General features: G+C 46.9%; 1 pseudogene; it reads left to right on the top strand.

Annotated features, from left to right (window-relative positions):
* Nucleotides 1–685: 685 nt before the first annotated feature.
* Nucleotides 686–26,400, top strand: LOC129500142 (free fatty acid receptor 2-like; annotated as a pseudogene).
* Nucleotides 26,401–27,498: the final 1,098 nt, after the last annotated feature.

The raw sequence follows: 27,498 nt of genomic DNA, 5'->3' as shown, positions 1-27,498 counted from the left end.
TGTGGTATGGAGGGAAACAAGCTGCTGCTGGGAGGACCTACGTGATCTTCCCAGAGTCACACGACTGAGCTGAGGCATGGCCGGGGCTGGGGCCTGGTGACCTGGCTCAGCTCAGGCTCCTTCCTTTACTACTCCCCCAAAACTTAGAGAGGGAGGAAGGGAGGATGAGTGGGAGGGAGGATGAGTGGGAGGGAGGGAGAGCAGGAGGGAGGAAGTAGGGAGCCACAAGCAGGCTGAGTAAAATTTGGAGAAACTCAGACACAGTCTCAGGCTTAGTCCCTCTTGGTGATGAAGCAGCTGTTCCCTTCCCTCCGTTCATATAGTCATTCATTTAACAACAGTTAGTGCTGAGCACCTACTATGCATCAGGCACAGTTCTAGGTCCTAGGGACATAGGGGTGAGCAAGCTAGAGGATGTCACTGCCCTCACAAAGTGGGGACTTGGGAGACCTCAGACTTTTCCTGTGGGAGCTTCTAAGATATCTAAATGCTTAGGAGACCTTTCCCTCCTCCTTCCTTCCTTCCCTCCTTCCTTTTCTTCCTTCCTTCCTCTCAGAATAATTTGGTTGGGAAGCAAGGAGGTCTTCTTTCTCCATGACACACAGGAAGCAGAAGGGTACTCAGTTCGAGGGGTTAGCCATAACCACTCAGAAAGGCAGGAAGGGGTGATGCAACGAAGCCGAGAATGGATTCACTTTGGTTTGGGGCTGGCAAGCCCATGGTCAGAGAGGATTCTGACTTCATCTTTGGTCTCTTCAGGAAGGATGACCAAAAATCCCAATAGCCGAGTTATTCTGTCTACATAATATACTTCTTCATTGGTCTCCCTGCCAACCTCCTGGCCCTGCAGGCCTTCATGGGACGGGTCCGCCAGCCCCACCCTGCACCTGTCCACATCCTGCTGCTCAGCCCGACGCTGGTGGACCTCCTCCTCCTCCTCCTGCTGCTGCTGCCCTTCAAGATTGACGCTGCATATGGCTTCCGCTGGCCCTTGGCGGATGTCCTCTGTGCCTTCACTGCTTATGGCTTCTACAGCAGCATCTACTGCAGCACGTGGCTCTTGGCGGGCATCAGCATCGAGCGCTACGGCAGTGTGGCTGTCCCCGTGCAGTACAAGCTGTCCCGCAAGCCTGTGTACGGAGTCACTGCCTCTCTATTCTTCTGCCTCTTGTCGTTTGGAAATTGCAGCATTGTGACCATCGTCCACTACTTACCATTGCCGAAGGCCTCCCTGTCTGCTATGAGAACTTCACCACAGAGCAGCTGGCCGTGTTGCTCCCTGTGCAGCTAGAGCTGTGTCTTGTCCTCTTCCTCATCCCCATGGTGGTCACCATCTTCTGCTACTGGCGCTTTGTGCATATCACGCTCTCCAGGCCCCAAGTGGGAATGAGGAAGCACTGGAGAGAGCTGTGAAGCTGGCCACTGTGACTCTCTTCAATTTCCTGGTCTGCTTTGGGCCCTACAATGTGTTTCTTGTGCTGAGGTTCTTGAAGAAAGATAGTGAATCCTGGCAAGTGTGTGCGGTGTTGCTCAGTGCTCTCAGCGCTTGCATCGACCCCTTGATTTTCTATTTCTTCTCCTGAGCTGTGCGCAAAGCCTTTGACAAAAGGCTGCAGAGTCTGCAGAGTTGGGGTACCTCACTGGCAGGGTTCTGCAAGAGAAGAGCTGGAGAGGCGGCTACACAGAGAGAAGATGTGAGCATAGGTGTTGACCGATGTCACCTTCACAGGAGACTAAATTTGCCGATTTGGTGTTACATTTTGGGGGAGGAGGGCTCAAAAAGGGGAAACCATGAAACAGAACTGGGGCAACTTCTCCTGTGCTTAGCCTTTGAAGCAAAGGAGAGCAGTGGATATCTCAAATCCAACTCATCCAGGGGCGCCTGGATCAGTCTGTTAAGTCTGAGCCTTTGGCTCAGGTCATGATCGTGGGGTCCTGGGATTGAGACCCCCCCATCCAGACTAACTCTACTCAGCAGGGAGTCCGCTTCTCCCTTTGCCCCTCCATCCACTTATGTGCTCACTTTCTCTCTCTCTCTCTCTCTCTCATGAATAAATAAAATCTTAAAAAAAAATCCAACTCATCTACTGGATGTTTTTGTTTTGTTTCCTGGGGGTTATGAAATTTCCTTATTTGTGGTAAGCCACAGCCCTCTGATCCTTGAAATTCTTTCCCCATTCAGTATTCATAAGATGATAGCATTCCTTCAACCCCTGCAGAGCTGTTTGCTCTATCCTTGGCCTTGATTCAGAAGCAAGGAGTTGCAAGGGGGATCCACAAATTAGGTCTGAACATCCAGCACAGGCAAGTGTCCAGAGAGCCAGACAGGATCCTAGCACGTGAGCCCACATGACCAGCCCCCCAACCAAAGCAGTTGCTGGCTCAGGTGTATGAAACAGGCAAGAAGAGAAACAGTCCTTGAGGGAAAAGTCAGTGCTAGTGGGAAGAAACTCGGGTCAGGATAGTTTTTAGTGGTTGTGTCCTATTTTCAATCCCCAACATTTTGTATTTGTGTCTTTTTTTCCATCATCAATCTTGCCAGAGGTCTGATAACTTGGTCTTTTCAAAAGCCAAAGGCTTTCTCTGGCATTTATCCATTGCCCTCCATTTCATTAATGTTGGGTTGTTTCCTTCCCTTTACTTTTTTGTCTTTTCAATCGCTCCTTTTCCAACTTTTTTTAAGCCTTTGTTCTTTGCTACCATAAGCATGGAAGGCTAAAAATCCCCCCTCAAAGGGCAGCTTCAGTGGGATGCTACAAGTTTGGATTTGCATACTTTTCATTATTTTAAGTTCTAAGTGACTCTAATTTCCATATGATTGTTTTTTCTTTGACTCAAGTTTAGAAATTTTCTTTTATTTTCAAGCACACAATTTTTTTTTCTTGATTCTTTTGTTACTCTGTTCTAACTAAATGGCACTTCGGTCAGAGAATACAGTTTGAGTGGCTCCAGCTCTTTGAAATTTGTTGAGAATTGCTTTTTTGACCGGGAATATAGTCATCCTAACATTCCAGGTGTGAAAAGAACACAGATTCTGCAACCATCGGGTACAGGTCTCTGTACACCTTAGATCAAACTTGTTAATCTGTGATGTTCAAATCTTTAGAACCTTTATTTACTTTTGGTCTATCCGATCTATCAGTTACACGGAGAGGTGTGTTACACACTCCTCCTGTGATAGTGATCTTGTCCATTTCTCCTCGTAGTTTTATCTTTCTGGTGGAATGAAATGTTCATTGTTCCTTTTGCCTTAAAAATTATTTTGTCTGGTATTAATATATCCATGCCAACTTATTATTTTAAAATTAGTATTTGCCTGGTACATCCTTTAACTTTCCAACTTTCTATATCCTTAGGCTTCAGATGCATCTTATAAACAATAACATCCAGTGGCTTGGAGGTTTTGTAATCTGGTATGAAAATTCAACAGTATTTGTCTTTCAACTATATCATTTTATTAGTTTATATTTATATAATAATAATTTCCAATATGCTTGGATTTATTTCTGTCATCTTAAACACTTCCACAGAAGTATATCCACACACTGAAGTCTACGCATACTACAAATGGCCTAATAATAACTGTAGCAGCCAGATGAATTATCACAGTGAACACATACATTTAAGGGAAAAAAATTTTCTTTTTCTCTCGTCTTGTCTTCCTCTGGGATTAAGTTGTTTTTGTTTCTTTTCATTTCTGATATTACTGAATTGGAAATCATATGCTCTGTTTTTATTATTTCAGTGGTTATTTTAGATATTTTAATGTGTTAAGTGTTCCTTAGTTGGTTCCTCCCTCCCTTTCTTCCTTGGCACTCCAGATGGCACTCAACTAATGATGTGAGTCCTAGAGAGCACTTTCCTTCCTTCCTTCCTTCCTTCCTTCCTTCCTTCCTTCCTTCCTTCCTTCCTTCCTTCTTTTTAAAGATTTTATTTATTTATTTTAGGCAGAGACAGAGAGAGAGGGAGAAAGCTCAAGCAGGGGACAGGGGAGGGGCAGAGGGAGAGGGAGAGAGAGAATCCCAAGCAGACTGCCTGCTCAGTGTAGAGTCCTATGTGGGGCTTGATCCCAGGACCCTGAGATTATGACCTAAGCCAAAGTCAAGAGTCCAACACTTAACTGACTGAGCCCAGGTGCCCCTAGGAAGCACTTTTCAAAATGTGGTCTGTAGACCCCTAGGTCCCAGAAACCTTTTCTGGGATCTGAGGGGTCAAGACTATTTTCATAATGATATTAAGATGCTAATTGCTTTTTTCACTCACATTCTTGCATGAATGATTGCACAGTGGAGTTTTTCAGAAGCTACCTAACATGTGCTATTACAACAGACTATGCAAAGCAGCTATGAGAATATAGCTGCCTTCTATTTAGCTAGAGGTCTAAAGAGGTCTGCAAAAGTGTAAAACAACGCCATTCTTCTCATTAGGATTTTTGAAAATATAGTTATTTTCATTAAATATGTTCTTTTTATTAACATGTAATGGTTTTCTGATTATTATTTTTAAATAAATACATGTTTAAATCTTTTTGTTTTAATTTTGTTTTGTTTTAATTTGGTAAGTCATAAAAATTTAAAAAGCTCTTCGGGGTCCTTAGTAATTTTTAACAGTATAAAGGGGTCCTGTGATGAACAAGTTTGAGAATTGCTGATCTAGTGTCATGAGAGAACCACTGCTTGTTCTGCTGGATGCAACTGCGTGTATATAAAATATTATGCCGTCTGGTGTATCAGCATTTAGTGACTCAAAATTTCATAAAGCTTAATGCCACTTAAACTTTTAGAGATGTGAGTTTAAAGTTTGCCTGGTCAAACGCAAAGCTTTTTGATGTTTGCACTAGGAGACGTAAAAACCAGAACTACCCTGTCATGAGATAAACAGTAACAAACCGGTTTTAATGGGTAAGATAGAGTTGCTCTGCACAGAGTGGTGGATTTATCACTTTATGTGAGTCAAGAATCTTGTTCCAAAGATTCTTTGAACTGGAGTTTTTCTTCTTGTTTCATGGAGGAGGATTATTTCATCCACCTCTAGGGGATGGTTTGTTAATCCAAAATATAGGTAGGGCTTGTGACCTTAGAAATCTCAATGCTAATTATATTGGCCCTATGGCATCCTGAAAAAACTGTACATTTGATTTTTGTCAGCAAAGATCAAAGAAAGCTTGTGGGAGGCAAAAGTTATGAGCATACTTGGTGTGCTTTATTTTGGAAGGAGGTCTTCATGAAGCTCCAGTAAAAGCCTAATTTTGTTTCTAGAGTAATCAATAATGTCTAGTTCATATATTCAATGCAACTCCTGTTGCACCTCCTGGAAAATGAACGGTTCCTAGGGCATGATGTTAGGAGGAAAAGGAAAGGTTTGAAGATACCATTAGCTAAATCTCCTCAGCCCTCTCTGGTTTTCAAGTTAATGGTGGCGAGGGCAAGCTTCCATTGAAACTCTGATGTGAAGACAGGTCCCTTGGTTTATGTAAACTTAGGGGAAAGCTTTCTCTTTCAGCTGTGCTCAAGAAACCCTACTCCCAGGGAGAACTTCACTATCTTTGAAGACATGACTTTTTGACAAAAACAACAATAAATTGCTCACTGTCCATAGTTTGTGTTACATTAAATAAATATTATCTGGCAAAGAGAAAATTATATCAAACCGGCACTTTCAATTCATCTACTCCATCCTACTTACAGAATACCCAAGATGCTACTGGCTCACTCGGCAGAGGCTAGGCCCCCACCCCGACTTGGGTGGGGAGTTGACGGCTTACGGGAAGCCTACTGAGTGCCTCGTTCTGGCATTTACAGTATCACTCCCATGAGGAAGCCCCACTACCGGGGCAGGATGCAAAGTGGTAAGAGGCAGGTGGGGAAAAATCAAGCTGTTTGGTGGACTTGAAAACTACAATTTCATCACAACATGCTCTGCAATCCCTTTTCAAAACTGACCCAACAATCTGAGGTGGGCATTTGTTCCTTTGGCCTTCTCGGCAGCACCCCTTCACTGCTGGTGACAATGCCCCATCCTTCCCCCCTCCCCCTCCACTGTGATGCCTGGTGGAGCTGAGTTCACTCCCCACTTTATGCTCTGGGGCAGGACCAGAGCCATCAGCACAGCTCCCCTGTGACCACAGTGATCTGGTCATGAGACTCAATCCAGGCCAAGCAAAGCTAGCCCAGTCCTTTTAACCATTTAGGAGAATGTACCCCTCTTCTGCTGAACTGATCCTGGAGAATGCTGGCTACGGGGGCCACTTCGAGGAGAGATGGTGAAGTCGACTTAAAGGCAGGCAGCACACCAAGAAACTGAATCCACGCATCTGAAATCCCAAGCAGACATACTCCGGAGCTACTCAGATCTGAAAGCCAAAAATTCTCCTTCTTTAGCTAAGTCAGTTGGAACTGGGTTTTCAGTCACTTGTAACAAAAAGATATATCATTTCTCAAATGCTCACAGTAGCAGCCAGTCTTTCCTTCAATTATTTAAAAAATCTGAGTCAAAAGTTTAAGTAGGGAGACTTAAAAACATAACAAATATGCATATAACCATCATGAACAGTGAATGCTTGTTAATAGTTATATTTCTTCAGATTTTAAAAAAAATTTATTTTTAAGCCACCTCCATACCCAGTGTGGGGCTTGAATTCACAACCCAGAGATCAAGAGCCGCATGCTCCACCAACTGAGCCTGCCAGGTGCCCCAGTATTTCTTCAGATTTTTTTTAATTTTTTTAAAATTTTTATTTATTTATGATAGTCACACACACACACACAGAGAGAGAGACAGACAGAGAGAGAGAGAGAGAGAGAGAGAGAGAGGCAGAGACACAGGCAGAGGGAGAAGCAGGCTCCATGCACCGGGAGCCCGACGTGGGACTCGATCCCGGGTCTCCAGGATCGTGCCCTGGGCCAAAGGCAGGCGCTAAACCGCTGTGCCACCCAGGGATCCCTTTTCAGATTTTTTAAGTTGATGTTCCCATTATGTTTCTCCCTCACTGAATTTCCTCTTTTTCTCCAAAAGCAGCATTATTTTGGAATTTAAGTGTATTTTTCCGGTCCATGGACACGTCCACAAAATGTACTTTGTACCTGAGTCCACAATCACGGTTTAGTATTCTCTTTGTTTTTTAAATGCCCCAAAATATCACATAGTACAAGTCATCCTGGAACTCGTTTTCCACCCAAATCACGTCTTTGATAACCACGCCCTTGACATCCATCCCTGAAGCTTACGGCTCTCATTTGTTTCTCTTGTCTGCTGAGTATGTTTGCCATCCTATTTAAATGCTATCTTATATTTTTTTTCTGTTCTACTAGCTATAACCATTTAGATTATCTCCTAGTTTCACCAGCATAACAATGCTGCTTTGAGCATCCCAGGCCATGTCTCTGTGTTCACGTGTGGAAGGTTCCTCAAAGGAGGGAACCACTGAGAGGCATGGAATGTGCATTTTCCGTTTCAGCAAAACCTTCAGGCTACTCTCCAAAGTGATAGCGTAAATCCAGCTCTTCCTGTAAAACAGCTGGCAACACAGGAGCTCCTGAGTCCAGCCCTGCAGCAGATACAAGGCGACAAATGGGAGGGAACAGGCCAGGCGCACATTACCTGCCAACAGGAAAAGGGGTCCAGATGAGGCCGGAAACCCACAGAGTAACCTGATGTACATATGCATGGACCGTGTTGGGGTGTCATGGGGGCAGACTGCCTCTCTAGGATTCCAAGGGTATAGGAGTAGCCCATCTCCACATTCTTTACCTTCACCAAATCCAGATTGTCATGAACATTCTACAGAAGTGTAAAGATAAGGGGCACCCGGGTGGCTCAGTCATTGAGTCTTTGGTTCAGGTCGTGATCCCAGGTCCTGGGATCGAGGCCTGCATCAGGCTTCCCTCAGGGAGTCTGCTTTTCCCTCTGCCTGTGTCTCTGACTCTCTCTCTCTCTCTGTCTCTCAAGAATAAGTAAATAAAATCTAAAAAAAAAAGTATAAAGGTAAGATGATTCAATCAAATGCAGCTAACAGGGGCTTCTCCCCTCACTGTGTGGTTTATACAGAAAGTGCACACAGACCAAGAAGAAATGGTGGCTGGAGGCTACAAAATCTTGGGCCTAGAGAAGAGTGGATTGACAATGACAGTGAAAGGAGAATAAGACACTGGGATCCTGAGGATGAGAATGCAGCCCCTGTGGGCCCTGAGTCACGTAACCAGGGCCAAGACCAGATACAGTCCCTGCAGGGAGGGCAAAGCATAATCTGTCATGTATTCATGTGTCTGTGTCAAACAGCTTCCGAGCAAACCAGAGCCACCTTGGATCTATGCGGTTGAAACAAAGAAGAGGTAAGAAGGCAGAGGTGGTGCAGAGGCAGGGGATGGGACACTGAGAGACAGGGTCAGAGGCGCTGCCTGTACACGTGATGGGCAGCATGAGGCCCTACTTTCCTCTTGGGTGCTCCTGTGTCCAGGGATTCTAGAGAGGTTTTGTGAGGCAGGGCTGAAGAATAAACATTCAAGTGGGTCCTCACTTGGGAAAACTGACCAACCAAGGAGCATGGCCGAGGAGGTGTGGCATGGGATGGGGGTACATGAGAAAACCAGCCATGTGCAAGTCCATCTGGACTAATCAGGGGCAGACATAAAACGGGATTCCTGAGTTATGAAAGCAGAACAAAATCTGAAAGAATAATCACAGCTTGAGATTGACAGGAGGTCAATTAGATTTGTGTGAAAACGTTTCAGAGTTTTGGAGAAAACAGAGAGGACTGAGTGGCCTGACAGAGAGCTCAATTCTTGACCTTCCTCTTCCTGACCCACAGCAAGTTCAAGTTCAAATGCTCTTGGCTCCTTGGGGACCCCGAGAATGCAGAAGTACCTGTCTCTGCACCTTCTCCCATAAGTTGGTAAAAATCCATTTCGGGCTGATCCCCAAAAGCCATTTGCTTGGGAACGGGCTGGAGTTAGTTACCCAAAACACTGAGCAAGCCCTGGGAGAAGGCACCCTGAAGTCTGACCCAGAAAAGGAAAGTAGGATGGAAAAAAAAAAAGGAAAGTAGGATGGGCCCTAGTGACCACAGGGTCTTAGCTGGGGACAAGGTGAGGAGTTTATTCCCACTGCAGGGGGAACGCCAGAATGGTAAAAGATCAAGAAAACTCAATGGAGGCTCAAGAGGTAAAGTGGCAGAGGGATTATACAAGTTGGGGTGGGAGGTGCCAAGCAGAACTGGTCTTCCTCTTCAGACTGGAGAAATGCCCATATTCAACTGGCCTAGGATGTAACAGCCCTCACCTCCGGTCTGGCTCCATTTCCCAGATGGCAACCTAGGGTTTTGCCCACCAGCATCCCATCCATTCCTCCTCCTTCTGGTAACAACTTCCCAATTCTCCATCAGTCAACCACTCCTCCACTGTCAGTCCATGAGGCATGGCGAGCGGGGCAAAAGGCTAGCTCCAGCCCAGCTGCAAGGGAGGACATGTCATCCAGACTTGGGTCCCTGTCCAAATCCGTCCATCCAGAGTCATCATTACTAGACTCTTCTCGAATGGTTTGGAAAGAACCATACTCTTTCCATGGGGTGGTTAGGCTGGTAAAATGTAATCCTGGAGCTTCTGGGAGTCACCTTTGCCACCACTTGGAGAGGGCCTGCGTGAGAAGGAGGCTGGTGTAGGAACACAGAGCTGAGACCAAACACTAACAGCTTTGTTTAAACACCTGATCTGGCCATTCCTGAAGCCACTTTGCCCTTTAGCTACAAGACTCTTTAATTACATAGCAAACAAATGTCCCTTTTTTTACTTAATCAGCCAGGACAATTTTCAGTCACCTAAAACCAAGATATTAGTACAAACAGTTGGTAAACAATTTGTCACTCTTAATAAAGAATCGGTGTTTCTGAATTCTACCTTTTACGATATTTAAGAAATAAATTAGAACAGGGCAGCCCGGGTGGCACAGCGGTTTAGTACCACCTGAGGCCCAGGGTGTGATCCTGGAGACCCGGGATCGAGTCCCACGTCGGGCTCCCTGCATGGAGCCTGCTTCTTCCTCTGCCTGTGTCTCTGCCTCTCTCTCTCTCTCTCTCTCTCTCTCTCTCTCTCTCTCTCTGTGTGTGTGTCTCTCATGAATAAATAAATAAAATTTTTATTAAAAAAAGAAATAAATTAGAACAGATGCAAGTGGCCTGTATAATAATTTCACCAATTCATTTGCATTCTGACATGCAAGTCGCTGCCCCTGGGCTGGGAATGGCACATAGCTCTGCTCATGCCGGTGACCCCCTTCTCTGCTCTCATAAATCAGATTCCTAGTTATGGACAATAACTTCTATCAGAAGAAGCGTGTTCTGCGGTTGCAACAGTGTTTCCACACGTATCATCACACTTGAGTCATAAAACAAGCCTATGAGGTCGCTTTCTGATGCCCTCTTCAGAAGGGGGGACTCTAAGAGAGCCCAGAGAGGCCAGATGCCTTCCTCAAAGATACACAGCCCATCAGCGGCCACACCTGGACCAGAATCTCTGCTGGTGCTCCGGGTCCAGTGCTCCTTCTCTTACACCAGCTTCCTCAAAAGTCAGTAACCAGTGTGTGGGGCTTGGGGACAGCAGCTCAGAGGGGAGGCCAGGCTCCCTGGGGAGGCCTTCACGCGAGCTTTGAGGGAACAGAGAACAGGAATAGTGTGGCTGAGGCTGGAAATACTTGGCTCCAGAAAGACTCTGGACTACGTCTTTTCTGTCCGGGGTTCATATCACTCTTTTGGGGGGTCTGTGCCTTCCCTAGGCAAGCGGAAACTTGCTTTCCTGGGGCCTTCTCACATCCGGGGCCCAGGCACAGGACCTATTCACATACACACGTGGGCACAGTGCTGCCACGCTGCAGCGTCAAGACGAGGGCATGATGCCCATGGCAGCCGTTCTGGGAAGGTGCCAGCTCCCAGAGCGCAGGGGGCGGGGGTGCGAGGCCCGACCCAGGGGTGTGAGCCACAGGGTCTGTACCAGCGGCGGAGGCAGTGCTGTCTCCACAGGTGTGATCCAGGCATAACCTCCACCTCGGCGTCTCTGGCTGCCCCGGGGGATTCCAAGAGTGACACACCTGAGATCCTTCCCGAAGAAAATCCCTTTCTGCTTAGAGAGAGGGAGGTCTGCGGTCTGCACCAAGACAGCTGACAGGTCTTTTCCTCTGCATCTTGTCTATGCTATTGGTCCCCCCGCCACGGCTCTGGCCACGTGTGACCTCCTGGGAAGAGCAGAGCCCTGCCCTGCTCCACGTATGGCCTCCTGCAGTGGCAACTGCCGCCACCCAAAGGGGTCGAGTGTGGCCCGCGGTCTGCGCCTTTGCCCCTTCTGGCTTCTCCCGTGGCACGTGGCATGGCCTGCAATCTGCCCGGGCCCAGCGCTTTCCTCGGCTCTTCCGCCCCTTGCCTCTACGACTAAGGGCAGCACTGCAGGGCCAGGCCCACAGCAAATGAATCCGGGAGCCCCCATTTCTCCGTAAGAATGTTGTCCAACAGCAGCCGGGTGTGGTGCCGGGATCACTGAGGGCTGAGCACCCGGATCCTGGGAGGAGAGCCTGAACCTGGGGGGCACCTACCGGAGTCCCCGGGGGAACAGGAAACATCAGCGAGTACTTAGCTGCTCTAAATGTTTCCTGTGCTCTAACCCGGTAGTCTAGCTCTCCCGAAAGGCTCTCACTGCAGGGCTTCAGGAAGACCTGTCCGGTGCTACAGACATGTGCCTGCACCCTTATCTTTCTGCCATTCATTCCTTCACTTGACTACGTTTATGGGGCATCTGCTCCATGTCGAGCCTTCCTCAGTCTGTAGAAAATATGATGGTGAACAAGACAGAGATGCTACCAGCTCTCATCAAGTGCATCTTCCGGAAGGCGCTGGAGTTGAGGGACACTAATATGCCCCATTGGGCCTAGTGTTTGGGCTCTTCAGAAACAACATAGTATTTAAAAAAATTTTTTTTTTCAAAGATCCCATTTATTTACTCATGAGAGACATAAAGAGAGAGAGAGAGAGGCAGAGACACAGGCAGAGGGAGAAGCAGGCTCCCCGCAAGGAGCCCGATGTGAGACTTGATCCCAGGACCCCAGGATCACATCCTGAGCCAAAGGGAGACGCTCAACCAGTGAGCCACCCAGGGGCCCCAGCAACCCAGTACTTTAGATGATTACCATGTGATCAAACTCGTAAAAGTCCAGAGACAGTTAACAACGTTGTTTTGGTAAGTTAAGTGTGGCTTCCTCCTCCCTGTTTCTGGGCCAAGCAGTGGTGAGAGGTGGCAAATAAAAAAAGAAATTGTTTGTTTAACCTGAAAGCATGCCTAATTATTAAGCACAACAAAAAAAAATTTTTACTGGAACAATATAAAACCAAGCCTGTAACCTGAGCAGCACCTCCCAGTCACCAGGAACTGGTGATAAACAGAAGGTAAAGAGATAGTTTCCAATCTTGGTAAAGTACAATGAAGGTAACACTCTTCATTGAAGAGCACTGTGACGAGGCGGAGAGGGCCCTTCTATAGGTGGAGTTGCCACGTAGGGCTCTCCGAGGAAGAAAGAAGTGATCGACCATCGGCTCCCTGCTGATGACACAGCCCACGTTGCTGAAAGCAGACTGCGGAGCCGAGCCAGATGAGGCAGAGGCAGCTCCAATCCTGCCACTTTATTAAGGAGCCTGGAGACTTCCTTTTGGAAACTGCCAGTCCCTTGCCCAATAAAAAATTCTGAAAAAGGCAAGGTCCCCTGGTGGCTGCAGGTGTTCTGGGCAAGGATTGTTGGTGGCATACAATAGAAGGAATCAGGACAGTGCCAGGCTGTCTGGGACAAGGCAAGTGCTTCAATTCCAGGGGACAGACAAGACCAGGGAAGGGAAAGACCACAGAGAGGGGGCAGGGGTGGAGAGACAGCAGTGGAGGGACTGCGCCACGCTGAACTGAGGCTAGAGTGAGGGCAGAGGGACGGAGCAGGCCAGGTCACGGCCACAGGGCAGGGACATGTCTCCTCTGCCCACTGGAACTTCTGACTCAGAAGCTGTTGACATTGTCTCTCTTGAGAGCAGGAAAGGGATGGGAGAAGTCGCAGCTGGAATGTTTTGGGAGTCTGTTTACCATGTCAGCATAATCAGTCCCATGTGTGGCCACTGGAAAAAAGTTGGGAATCACTCCTGTGAAGAGTTTAGTTGTCTGGTGACAACTGACAGTAGAGAAGTATCTGCAGTTTTGCAAAGTGATTTCACATAAATTGCCTCATTTGTTCCCCCAAACAATCCTGTTCTATTTGCAGAGGGCTATGACCCATGTTGAAATCCAGAAAGGTTACATGGCTCCCCAAAACTATGCTGTTGGTCAGGGCACAGTCCTGGTGGGAATCCGGGCTGTCTACCCAACTGCCTGGCTGACATCCCTGAGATCTGCCCTTGGGAGGTTTGGGAGGGAAGCAAGCCAGAGACATTCAGAGAGGTCAGCTGGCTCCCCTTCTGCCTCCGGCCCCTGTCTTCACAACCGAGCCTTATAGCTTCATGTGAGCACCAGTTGTCCAGAGCAGGACTATGAATCCGAGCAACCCCAGAACAGCCACTGACCCCACCTTTCCTATGTGATGGCAGCTCCCAAACCTTGGCATGCACCCAAACCTCTTGCTGGACTGGCTGAAACACAGATCACTGGGCTCCAACTCCAGCGCCTCTGATTCAGCAGGTCTGGGATAGGTGGTCAAGCATGGGCATTTCGAACAAGTTCCCAGGTGATGCTGATGCTGCTGGCCCAGGGGCCACACTTTGAGGACCACGGATCTGGGATGTAACAGGCAACTTCCCCTCCTGGAGGGAAGAAAGGCTACGGGACTCTGGAACCCTTGTGAGGTGAGGATCATTCTTCCTCTGGTGGAGAAGTAGAAAGGACAAGAGGGCCAGACGGATGGTTCAACAGAGACCTAAGGAGCTGCTTTGCCATGAGGCATATGATAGAAAACCCGGTGAAGAGCAGAAGTAACAAATTAAATCAAAGGAAGTCGGGAGGAGCCTGTGAGATGCGGAGGCAGCAGAGGACAGAATGCTGGGGACCAGACCAGGCTACCATCCACTTAGCTATCAAGGAGCTCTCACACCATATCCACTGTCTATACACCACCCGCAGTAGGATTTACTTATGGGTTTTTAAAAAATCAACATGTTTCTCACACATCATTTAGCCTTATCCTAAGCAAAAGTGAAATAAGGATAGTAATAGCAGCCAACACTCACACGTGCTCGCTATGTACCAGCCATGCACGTACGTACACACACGCTTATTTTTATGCACAGACGCCCACACGCATGCGCACAGACACGCATGCATACATGTACACAGTCCTTTCAATCCTCACGGCAACCCTGCATGGTCAACCCTGTAGTGTTATCCTTGTTCTACAAATAAAGAAACTGAGGCCTAGATAAGGTAGCCCTGCCCAACGTTACACACACAACAAGCGGCAGAGCCAGGATTCCAACCTCCGTGGCTGGGTCCAGAGTCCATGCTTTTACCCTCCAAAATTAGGGCTTTAGTGGTTTCACTGCGGGTTTGGTAGTTCGCCAAAGAACACAGTGCTGGGGATGGGATGGGAACCAAGATGTGAATATGCATATGATTTTATTTTATTTTTTTAAGCCCCCCCCCCTTTTTTTGTATATGATTTTAACATCAGAGTGTGAACCGCCGACACACGTTCCCACACGGGCTGTGGCTGGTGGTGGTAATGAAGCGGGGCTGCGCTGGGATGGCGTCGTGGAGAGGAGCCTGGAGCTGAGATGGTTCCCTCCTTTGAGCTGGGCCAGAGATGCCCACCTGTCTTCTCGGTGCCCCTCAACCTTGAGTTAAAAATAACCCCAAAGCCGACTTGTACTAGTCTATAACACGAAATAACTTTTTGATTTTGGTTTTCAAATGTAAAAGTATATGAAATACACTTTTTCAAAGTACTTAATCCACCCCACCCCACACCCTCTCTCCCCCAAATACTCGCCCCTGAAAACCTTTGCTCTTCAGAGAGACTAAGGTCAGCCAGGCTTCAGTATCGCATGGAGGGTTGGAACAGGGGGAAGGAGGAGAGACCAACTGGTGGAAAGCAGGGAGAAGGAACTCAGCTTTGCCCCACTTGGCTCCTCCCAGAGCAGAAACTCTCCCTCTGCTTCCTGCTGAGCCAGGATTAACACCGGGAGAGGAGCAGAACAGGAACCCCCCACCCCTGGCCCATCCCCAGCAGTCCTAGGCAGTAAGGTGTCAGCAGGGGTTTGAGGCTCATGGGAACCGCTGTGGCTTGACATTTGCTCCAGAATGGAGATTCCTCAGTAATACTCAGAGGCTGCAGTCCCTGCTTGGGGGGTGGGGGTGGGGGGTGGGCAGGACGGTCAGGAAGGAAGGCAAGACAAGACTCAGGGATAAAAAGTAGTACCCTCCCTTCCCAACACTTCCAGTGAGTTTGTGTCATTCACTCGAATCCAGAACATCATGGATATCTATGTAAAATGATGCAAAGGATGCTGGACAAGAGATACAGCCAGTGGTCTCTTCCTTTCGGCTCCTGCTAGTCTGGAAAGTGGGCCGGTGTGGGAGGACGGTGAAGCCTGGACAGAGAGGATGGAGGAATAAGAGACAGAGGCTAGGTCGCTGCACAGACTCCCGAACCAGGAGGCCTCCCCTGAAGCTCTGTCGAACAGGAGCAAGACACTCTTATACTCCAGCAGGGACCATGAATCAAAAACCATGAATCAGATTTCACTTCTCTGCCCAAAACCCTTCCATGGTTTCCTACTACTTTGAGCATAAAGTCTGAATCTGCCCATTGGACTACAGAGGCCTGCATGATGAGCTCTCCCTGCCCATAGTCACATCTCTGACCTCATTTCCCATCACTCTCCCTCCTGCTCATTCCGCCCCAGCCACCCTGGCCTCCTTTCAGTTCCTCCACCACACCATGCTCTGTGCAGCCCCTGGGCCTTTGCACAAACTTCCTTGTCTGCCCTGAGTGCTCTTCCTCCAGCCCTTCAGATGGAGAGCTCTTTCAGGCTGCTTGCTGCTCAATGTCACCGCTTCAGGGAACACTCCCCTGCCACTCAGAGTACCTCCCTTGCGTCCCAGGCAACTGTTACATTATGTTGCTTTGTTTCCTTCAAGGAATGTGCCACGACAATAGATTCTCTTCTATATTTATGTCGATACTGTTCCATTCTCCATGCCCCAGTCACTAGCATGTAAAGTCCAGGAAGGCAAGAGCCATGGCTGTCTTGTTTGATGCTCTATCCCCCTTCATTCACAGAGATGAAATGCATGATCTGGTTGTCACCCTGCCCTCAGCCACCTGATCCAAAAGACTTTCAGGAAGTATCTGAGGAGCCTGGGGCTGGGCCCACAGACCTCGGACAGAGGTCACTGGAGAGAAGAGAGGAGAACCTGGGGCAGAAAGATATGTAGGAGCAACAGCGGAGCCTGATTTCCCAAACAGCAGCGGACTTTATGGGGCCACGTGGCCTCAGATACTTTCTGGGCAGGCTGGAGCCCCTGGACCTGAAAGCCAGTAGTCCCCAGCTTCTACAAAATGTGTTCTACACATTTTGGCCAGGGAATGCCAAATGATGCAAAACCGGAGATGAATCTGCTTTGGCTGGATCATGCCAGGAAGGGAACAGGAACTTGACAAACTAGATATTGTCCAGGGTGGGGGCAGAGAGGAAGAGAAGTGAAGAAAGACCAGAAAGAAAGGGTAAAAAAACAGCCGGTGACCTAAAAGAAGCCTTCAAAAGAGAAAGAATGGGCTGCATGGATTCTGGATGTTAAAAAAGCCTAGAAGAACTGTCAGAATTTGGATTTGGAGAGGGATCAATTAGATTCGCAGGGGCAGAGATGTGGGGAGAAGCAGAGAGGGCCTGACTGCCTCAGCAGGGCTTGGCAAGGGCCCTTCCCCTCTAATACACATCTCCTTGAATGGAAGAGATCTATGGCCCTAGGAGAGATTGACCATCAGGGTGCTTGCAGGCCCGCGCCCTATCCCCGAAGCCCCCATCCCTTCTCGGGAGCACCGTGGGAGCCACTCCACCACTATTCACGTCTGGAGAGGGGGGTGCTGGAGCACATACCACAGAAGCATTGGGACTCCTGGAGAGCTAAAGGGAGGGTGCCACTCTTGGGAACATGACAGGTGTTGGGGGGAAAAGTAGGTGGGGTCCTAAGGTGAACACGGGCAGATGCATACGCTAGTGCCAGGCTAGACAGGAGCCTCAGGTGGGGTGATCCGTCCCCGGCCAGGCCAGGAACGTCTGGTCCTCTAACTCAACAGTTCTCAAAAGACATGTTGGGACACACTGGTGTGTGGCAACCACAGGCAAGAAATGCAGGTCATAGGTTCATGGTAATATGGAAAGGATCAGCATTTGTGAATTTAAGTAAACAAAGAAATGAGCAGACATAAGGTAACGTGTTCTAATGTCACAAGTGTTCCATCGTACTTTCTGGAGTGAGCAAGAAGGGGGAACATCCCTGTGTAGACTGGAAATTGCACTGGACATGAGCACAGCAGATCCTGACACAGAACTGCTTCCTGGAGGGCGTTGGTTAAGCATCTGCCTTCGGCTCAGATCATGATCCCAGGGTCCTAGGATTGAGTCCCACGTCAGGCTCCGTGTGCAGCGGGCAGCCTGCTTCTCCCCCTCTCTCTGCCTCCTCCTCCTGCTCATGCTCTGTGTCTGTCTCTCTCAAATAAATAAGATCTTTTTAAAAACCCCACAAAAGAAAAAAAATAAAAAAATAAACTGCTTCCTTTGGGGCTTTGAGAATGTGCCTTTCCCACTTTGCTTTCCGGGGTTCAAGTAGGGCTGACCCGAGCCCTCGGCTCCAGCTGCAAGGACGTGTGGCTGACCAGAACGCTAAGCCTGCGGGGCCAGCCCAGAGATCTCAGCTGGGACCTCGGGACAAGGGACACTGTGAGCGCTAGTTGTAACCCTACGTTGCCAAGGGCCACTGCGCAGAATAACCACACTGAGGAAAGAGTCTTCAAACTCCTCTCTTCCCTCAAGCTAAGTCCGCCCTTCTCAGAAGAGCATGAGAGGCCTCTGGGGGAGTGAGACAGAATGGGGCACTGTCAGAACTCAAAGACAGTTATACCCATCACCTCCTTGTCTTTGCATGGCGGGAGGGCACTTTGGGACTCTCAAACTCCTGTAAGAACGCGTCTTGTCCAGCAAGGGTAGAGGAGCAAAGTCTGGGGTGTCAGGAGAGGAATCAGGTGAGTGAAGAGTCAGCCTTCCTGAGACACAGGGTGGGGAAACCTGGCAGGTTAGAATCTTTACCCCCATCAAGGAACTCCACGGACGGCCCTATGAGGGAGTGGGCAGCGGAGGCACCCATGGGCATTTCAAAAAAGCAAATTGGAGACTAGTAAACAAACAAAAAGCAGAAACAGACCCATAAGTACAGAGAACAAACTGATGGCTGCCAGAGGGGACGAGACAGGGAGGTGCAGGCTTCCAGTCATGGGGTAAGTCATGGAGATAAGAGGTACCGCATGGGGAATAGAGTTAATGGGATCGTACTAGTGTTGTGTGGGGATGGAAAGCAGCTGTTTGTGGTGAGCGGAGCATAACATAAAGACTTGCCCAATCACTATGTTGTACACCCAAAACTCATTGCAGCGCTGTGTGTCAACTACATTTCCATTATAAATAAATGAATAGGGATCCCTGGGTGGCGCAGTGGTTTGGCGCCTGCCTTTGGCCCAGGGCGCGATCCTGGAGACCCGGGATCGAATCCCATGTCGGGCTCCCGGTGCATGGAGCCTGCTTCTCCCTCTGCCTGTGTCTCTGCCTCTCTCTCTGTGTGTGTGACTATCATAAATAAATAAAAATTTAAAAAAATGAAATTTAAAATAAATAAATGAATGAATGAATAAATTAAATAGTAGCAGCCCGGTTGGTTAAGCATGGCAAAAAGGAACGTAAAATCAGGGAGGTTATTTACCCTAATTTTTCTTAACTCAAGCAGAACATCTCAGAGAGCCTCACCCGATTCCACAATTCTCTTCGTCTTCATCCTGAGCCAAACGCTACCAGGCCCTTCGCTTCCACCCTTTCCCTTTCAAGGCACATGGGGCCCTGGGCCCTGGCCCATTTCAGATGCCACTGCAGGAAGGAAAGCTTTGCCTTTCCCTAGTCTTGCCCCTGCTTCCGCAGAAGCATCCTCTGTGACCCAGGGCTCTTGGCTGGATGGGCACTGAGGGATACAGCAGTGTGGCTTTCTTGACCAACTGGCACTTTCTCTCTGTCCACCATGCAGGTGGCTGGGCTCCTGGCTCCTATCCACAGTGCTGTGGTTGGGTTCTTTCATTGGGAAACAAATGGCACTTGTGTCAAAGAAAATACAAAAAAAGTAATCTAAATCTTGTCCAGCAATGGGTGGCTAAGGTGCTAACAGAATGCTCACATCTGCTTTTGTGTTCCCAAGACAAAACTGACCTCTGCCACTGGGCTCAATTATATTCATCCAACCCCAAGGACCACAGAACCCGGTGAGTGTGGCTGACTGCAATGCTCCGGGTGGCACCTTCTTCCCCACGTGCTGAGGTTTTCCCTGAGACGCGCTCTTCCTTGGGCATATGTCAGGCCTTTGGGGACATGATACAAAGGCTGCAGAACTGAGGGAGAGAGGGCTCATCTACAAAAGTTGTACAAGTGCGATTCGGAAAAGACTACCAGTTTCTTCATTTAGTAAAAAAGTGTTTTTTATTTTTATTTTTAAATTTTTTTAGAGTGAGTATGAGCAGGGAGGTGTGGAGAGAGAGAATTTCAAGCTCCACACAAAGCCTGACATGGGGCCTGACCCCACAATCCTGAGATCAGGACCTGAGCCGACACCAAGACCCAGATACTCAACCGACTGAACTACCCAGAAACCCCTCCCCCCAAAAAGTCTGATTTTTAATAATACACTGAACCCAGCTAAAAGACTGCTTCCCAGCCCTCTTTACAGTTAGGTGTGATCAGTTGACTATGTTCTTGCCAGTGAATTTTTAGTAGAAGTATTGTGTGGAACTTCCAAGAAGTCTATGATCAGTTGACTAAGTCCTTGCCAATGAGTTTTTAGTAGTATTGTGTGGAACTTCCAAGAAGTCTATTAAGTTGAGAAGGGGTGAGCGCTTCTTTTTTCCCTCCCTCTTATTCCACTGTCAGGAACACAGGCCTGATGACTGGAGCTTTAGCTTCTATCCTGGACCACGAGGACAAGGGCTACTCCAGGATTGGAAGAGCAGACAGCTAGAAGAGGATGGGTCTCTTAAGTCTTTCTGCAGCTGCCAAAGACAATCCTGGCTCTCCTGGACTACAAATCTTCAGGCTGTTTTTATATGACAGAGAAATAGGATTCTAGCCCATTTTCAAAGCTATTGCCTAGAGTTGTTCTATTACACACAGTAATTCAGTCCTAACTAATTGGAGTTTCAGCTTCTATCAACTAAAATTTCTATCTTCAGTTTTTGATGACATTCTAAGAGGAAGGTTTACAAAATGTAATTAGAGTAATTTAAGAGGCAAAGTATTACCTCTTAAATACTTAAGAGCAGCAGTATTACCAAACCAGCCATTAATTCGGTCTTCTCTTTCCCTTTTGTTTCTCTCTACCCATCACATGTTTTCCTTCCAAGATGAATGATGGCTAATATCCCTCTTCTAGTGGTAGAAGTTGGAATACTGGTTATCTCAGAGGTGGGAAGGTTGCTCTGTGAGCAGGGGCACAGAGAGTTCTTGTAGAGTATTGAAAATGGTCTACATCTCGACCACATAGTGGTTACACGAATACGTATGTTAACAGTCATTAAATTGTACCTCTACGACTAGTATACTTTATTGTACGTAAGCTACACTTCAATAAAAACAATTTCTAAAAATCCTTTCTAAAGTCCTACACCTTTTTTCGAAGCTTTTAAAAAATTTATTATTTTTTATAAATATTAATGCAGTTGACACACAATCTTATATTAGTTTTCAGTGTACAACACAGTGATTTAACGATTCTATGCATTACTTGGTGCTCACTACGGTGAGGGTAGTTACCATCTGTCACCACACAACATTACAATATTATTAACTACACTCCTTGTGCTGTACTTTTCATCCTCCTGACTTATTTATTTTATAGCTGGAAGTCTGTACCTCTTAATCCTTTTTACCTATTTTGCCCATCCCCCCAACCCACCTCCCCTCTGGCAACCACCAGTTTGTTCTCTGCATTTATGAGTCTGTTTTTGTTTTTTTAGATTCTACATATAAGTGAAATCATAGGATATCTGTCTTTCTCTAACTTACTTAGCATAATATCCCCTAGGTTCATTCTTTTTAATGTCTGAGTAACATTTCATTATACATATATACCACATCTTTACCATTCATCTATCAATGGACACTTGGGTTACTTCCATACTTTGACTATCGTGTATAAAGCTGCAGTAAACATCAGGGTGTTTGTATCTTTTTTTTTTTAATTGGAGTTCAATGCATGTATCTTTTTGATTTAGTGTTTTCCTTTTCTTTGGGTAAATACCTAGTAGTGGAAATACTGGATCATAATGATACTTCTTTTTAATTTTTTTAGGAAACTCCATACTGTTTTCCATAGTGGTGGCACCAATTTACACTCTCACCAATGTTGCACGAGGGCTCCCTTCTCTCCATACCCTCGCCAACACTTGTCTTTTTAACACCAGCCATTCTGACTGATGTGAAGTGGTATCTCACTGTGGTTTTGATTTCTCTGATGATGACTGATGTTGAGCATCTTTTCATGTACCTATTGGCCATGTGTTTGCCTTCTTTGGAAATGTGTCTGTTCAGGTCTCTGCCCATTTTCTAATTGCATTGTTTGTTTTGGTGCTGGGTTAAGTCCTTTATGTATTTTGGAAATTAACCTTTTATCAAATATACCATTTGAAAATATCTTCACTCATGCAGTAAGTTGCCTTTTTGTTTTGTTGATGATTTCCTTTGTTGTGCAAAAGCTTTTTATTTTGGTGTAGTCCCAACAGTTTATTTTTCTTTTTGTTTCCCTCGCCTGAAGGAACATATCCACAAATATGTTGCTAAGGGTGATGTCCAAGAGATTACTGCCTATGTTTTATTTCAGAAATTTTACGGTTTCAAGTGTCACAGTCAGGTCTTTAATCCACTTAAAATTTATTTTTGTGTATGGTGTAAAAAAGTAGTCCAGTTTTACCAACACTGTTGAAGAGGCTGTCTTTTCCCCGTTGCATATTCTTGGCCCTTTTGTTGTATATTGACCATATAAGCGTGGATTTATCTCTGGACTCACTGGTTCCATTGATCTAGGCATCTATTTTTGTGCCAGTGTCATACTGTCTTGATAGTATGACAAAAGCAAAGCAATAGCTTTGAAGCAATTGTGAAATATGGGATTGTGATACCTCCAACTTTGTTCTCTTTTCTCAAGGTTGCTTTGGTTATTTGGGGTCTTTGGTGGCTCTATACAAATTTTAGGATTATTTGTTCTAGCTCTGTGAAAAATGCTCTTGGTATTTTGATAGGGATTGCATTGAATCTATAGATTGCTTTGTAAAATCCTACCCCTTTTTATGGTCATCATAGATATTTTAGTTTTTGAAGTATTTTTCTTCCCTATGTGTGCTATTCAAGATCTCTGTAATTTTGGCATTTACCTCACCCTCCTTAACCAATTTTGTCTGACTGGGAAAATGCCCAGTTGATAATCACTTTCCCAGACACCTTTGTAGACAGGAGTTGTCACAAGATAACAGAACTAGCCAATAAGAAGTAAGAAGTCTGCTGAGTAGGGCTTCTAGAAAAGCTGTCATTTTCTTGATTAAAAAAGGGATAGGGATCCCTGAGTGGCGCAGCGGTTTGGCGCCTGCCTTTGGCCCAGGGCGCGATCCTGGAGACCCAGGATCGAATCCCACATCGGGCTCCTGGTGCATGGAGCCTGCTTCTCCCTCTGCCTGTGTCTCTGCCTCTCTCTCTCTCTCTGTGACTATCATAAATAAATAAATTGAAAAAAATTAAAAAAATAAAAAATAAAAAAGGGATAGATTTGGGTGATGATGATGTGTCAGCATAAGTTCATAATTGTAATGACGTATCTTTCTGGCGAGGGATGTGGATAATGCAGGAGGCTATGCATGTGTGGGGTATAAGAGAAATCTCTGTGCCTTCTGTGTTGCAGATCTAAAACGGCTCTACAAAATAAAGTCTCTCAAGTTTTAGATTTAGCTCTCATGTCTTTTGTTCTTTATATTCTCCACCCCCGCCATTCTTCTGCTCAGAATGTTGATGCTTCTTAAGATCATGAAGCAGAAAGTCAAATCTAGGGATGGTGAAGCAGAAAGCAAGAAGCCTCAGTTATTGATGGCCACTTCTGAGAAGCTGCATGAGCCCCGTTTCCTTCATGTGACATGATGAAAAAAAAAAAAAACCCTGTGTGTTTAAGCCTCTGTGGTTTGGGTTTCTAGGCTCATGTGAGATATAAGGCTTTTAGCTTTATATGTGGCAAAGACCTCTTGAGAGGTCTCCCACAAAGGGAGACTCAGGTGCTAATTTACTGTGGTATCCTATCATGGCGTGGCAAAGCCCTGGGGAAAAGAGGAAAACCTTGAAACGGAAGACCCCATTGGCACACTCTCTTCTTGTTCTCTTCCTAACATTCTCACTGCTCACTAAGGGAGCGGAATTCTTCTGGCAATGGAAGGGGCTTAGAGAGGGTGGCTCAACATGCAGAGGATCTCAGTTCATATAAACTTCTCTGAGAGTTAGTAGTAAAGTGTTACATCAGCTGCATCACTGTTTCTCAATCTATTTTTAACCAATTTCCGCTTTTGATAAACAGAAATTCTACTTTCTACAGCAGTTTGCATTAAGAAAACCAGGGCTTTCCCTTTTCCTGGGAAATTCCAATTATCAGACCACACGTACTACTGCTTTCCCCATGCAAAAATTTCTGGTACGTTGCCCCATGCCTCTGGAGAGTCCGTGCTGTAATCTGAGTTTTCTGAGATTCTGCAAACTGGACAGAAATCCTGGTAGCTCCAGTGATGCCACATCCAGCTGGGGAAGAGGAGCAGCATATGGGACAGAGGCAGCTTAAGAGCAGGAAAGCAGAGCCAGGACTGGGCTGGGAAAAGGAACACGGAGCAGTAGTTTTGCCCCGAGTCGGCTCAGCTTTTGCAGGGTCAGCCAGTACCTGACTGCAACCACATTCAGTTTTACTGAGGAAATCTGCACTTCCATTTCTAAAGACTCTGCCCTTCCTCCTTTGGTCAGGGTCAAAACCAAAATGCGATCCAAGCTAACAACCAGCTGCCTTGTGCTGTTTCATAGGAGGCCTGAGCCACTGAAAGCTACCTAGTGTCTGGGTTAGAAGCTGTGTGTAGCCAAGGGGATGGGGAGGTGGGGGTGGATTTCAGACCTGTTCCTGGTCTGAAGGTCAGTTTTGCAGGGACAGAAGATAGAGAAGAAGGATGAGTGGGGGAGAAGAGGTCAGACCACCTTCTTCAAGATTCCAGGAATAAAGGAAAAGTCTCTTCCCAAGATCTTAGTCCTGTTTACCATCAAATCCAGATCCTTAGAAACATTCGTGCTCATAAGTGCTAAACAACAGAGAGAATTAAGTAGAGAGCAACAGAAGATGCTCTCTCCCTTCCATTCCCCATGCTTCCAATGGTTAGAGACAGGGAGAGAAGGAAGGATGAAGGATGACAGAGTCTGATGGGGTGCCTGGGTGGCTCAATGGGTTGGGCATCTGACTGGCTCAGGTCCTGATCTTGGGGTCCTGGATGGAGCCTCACACTGGGCTCTGTGCTCAGCAGGGAGTCTGCTTCTCCATCTCCTTTTGACCCTCATCTTGTTCATGCTTTTTCTCTTTCTCTCTTTCAAATAAATAAAATCTTAAAAAAAAATGACAGCATCCAGGATCTGGGGTTAGAGCATGAACTAGAACACATGCCGGGCTCCTAGGAAACTGGGATGGAAGGTTATTCCCTCTTGGGTTCAGGGAAAGAGTGAAGGACAACAGCAGGAAGGCTGGCAATCATTCAGAGAGTCGTTATGGGAAGCAGATGACACGATCTTACACTCTTGCCTCCTTGCCTGTGCCCTTGTAACCTCCTGTGTGCGATCTACAGGACTTCCAGGGGCTGCTGGGAGAGATAGTTCTAATCCAGACAGGGGCGGGGGAAGGGAGCAGAGTCCAGTGGTGAAGACCATGGATTCCTAAGCCAGAAAGCTGGCTCCCAAATTCAAGAGTTCAGCTCTTCCATATACCAGCTGACTTTAGGCAAATTATTTAACCCCTCCAATATCTCAGTTTTATCATCTACAGAATGGGGATGAGTGTGCCAAACTCACAGAATGTTTTTTATTAGCTATATTCCCAGTGCTGTACTTTTCATCCCTGTAACTTACTTACTTTATAACTGAATGCTCCTACCTCTTAATCCCCTTCACCTATTTTGCCCACCCCCACACATCCTCTCCCCTCTGGCAACCACCAGTTTGTTCTCTGTGTTTAGGAGTCTGTTTCACAGAATGTTTTCAGGATTATATGAGTTCATCTTTGTAAAGCTCTTAGCATAGTGCCTGATACATAGTGTCCTAGAATGAGCAGTAAATGTTGGCTGGTGTACCCGTTTCCTATGTCCACTATAACAAATTGTCACTAACTTGGTGGCTTAACACAACCACGAATCGAGTCTCTCACAGTTCTGGAGGCCAGAAGTCCTAAACCAGTATCATCAGTCTGTGGAAAACCCATTTTTGCCTCTTCCAGCTCCTGGTAGCTACTGGCATTCCTTGGCTTGTTGGCCACATCATTCCAGTCTCCGCCTTGGTGATCAGATTGTCTTCCCCTCTTCTGTCTGCTGGACATCTCCGTCTGCCTCCTTCTGATAAGAATATCTGTGATCATCTTTAAGGCCCACACAGATTATCCAGGATAACCTCCCCGTTGTAAGATTCTCCATCACACCTGCAAAGTCCTTTTTGCCACATAAAGCAACATTCACAGGTTCCAGGGATTAGGATGTGGATATCTTTTGGGGGGATCATTATGCAGCCACCACAGCTGGTATTGTTGGCCAGAAGCAGAGTCTGATGAATGGCAAGCAGGTGGACAGAGTGAAGGGAGATCTCTGCAGAGGGAGGTTGGGGCATGGTTACCAGCGGTGGGCGGCAAAACCCATATGCCCACCAAGGAGCCCAACAGGGACAGGCCTGAAGAACACTCCCAAGATGCTAGTCCTGATATGTCCCTCCTTGTTCCTCCTCTTCAGTGGTACGACAGTACTGAGGATGGAGGTGGCAAGGCTGCAGAACTAGAGGACACCACTGTCGACTGGAACTGTGGGCAAGGCTGGGCATGTGGCAACTAAAAGAGGACATGCAAGGGGTGGGCATCAACTGTCACCTCCACACCTTCACAAGCCACTGCAGGCGCTCAAAATGGTAACGCATAGTTGGAAGGAGGGTGAACTGTGCTGGCACAGGAGAAAAATAAAATCTCAAAGTTTACCCAGATGTATTGGTCTACAACCATCTCTGTCACTCCCTGTCTCTCTGGCATCCTGTACTCCTCCTGAATCCATGCCATCGTCAGCCCTCCCCTGGATGGCCCCAGTGCATTTCTATTCTCTCTCTGCTTCCAACTTCATCCCTCTGGAGACCTCTCCCTACACAGCGCTGTCCGGTCTCTCAAATCATAAATCTCACCATGTCACTCTCCTCTTATGGCCTGGAAGCGGCTTCCCACTGCTTATGGATGGAATCCCAAGTCCCTACTAAAAACCATCTGGTCTTCCACTGTCACAGCCCTGCCTTACCATGCTCCAGTCATGCCAGCCTCTTAGTCTGGACCCCTCCTCTGAGGGAACTTCATAGTAGCCAGCCCCACAATTCAGCTCAACCTCTCAGGTGTCAGCTAACAGTAATCACATTGATGGCTTCTCTGATGCCTCTGGCCAAAGAAGTCCCTGCCATGCTGTAACCACTCTCCACATTGCCCTGTTTTATTTCCTTCAATGTCTTTCTCTGCGTAACAACTCCCATGTGCATATTTGCTCACTCTCTTCCCTCTCTCTCCACTAACATGTAACCACCCTCCATGAGTGCGAGACCGTGTTTATCTTTGGGACCCTGATACCCTGGTGTTTGGCACATTCTAGGGAACAGACACATTGGTTGAATGAATGAATGAAACGACAGCTCTTTATTTACCATTAGTGCCACTACTGGTGAAATCCTGTATTTCCCATCATTTTTGAATACTTTATATCCACATTGCCCTCATCTTTGCCAAGCAGAAACTAGGTCAGAAAGGTATATTAGCCTGATTTATCAATACCGGCGATGAGGAAAGATCCTGGCAGTTTCCCGCAAAAGTAGCAGGAGTGCCTTAATCTATGAAAGAGCTCTCAAGTGATTCCTGGCTGGTATTTCTTATGACAGTCCCAGAAGAAGATAAAATGAGACAG

Source organism: Nyctereutes procyonoides, unplaced genomic scaffold (assembly GCF_905146905.1).
Source record: "Nyctereutes procyonoides isolate TBG_1078 unplaced genomic scaffold, NYPRO_anot_genome, whole genome shotgun sequence".
NCBI classification, from domain to species: Eukaryota; Metazoa; Chordata; class Mammalia; order Carnivora; family Canidae; genus Nyctereutes; species Nyctereutes procyonoides.
The sequence above is the reverse complement of the archived record's forward strand: the minus strand, read 5'-3'. Positions and strand labels throughout refer to the sequence as shown.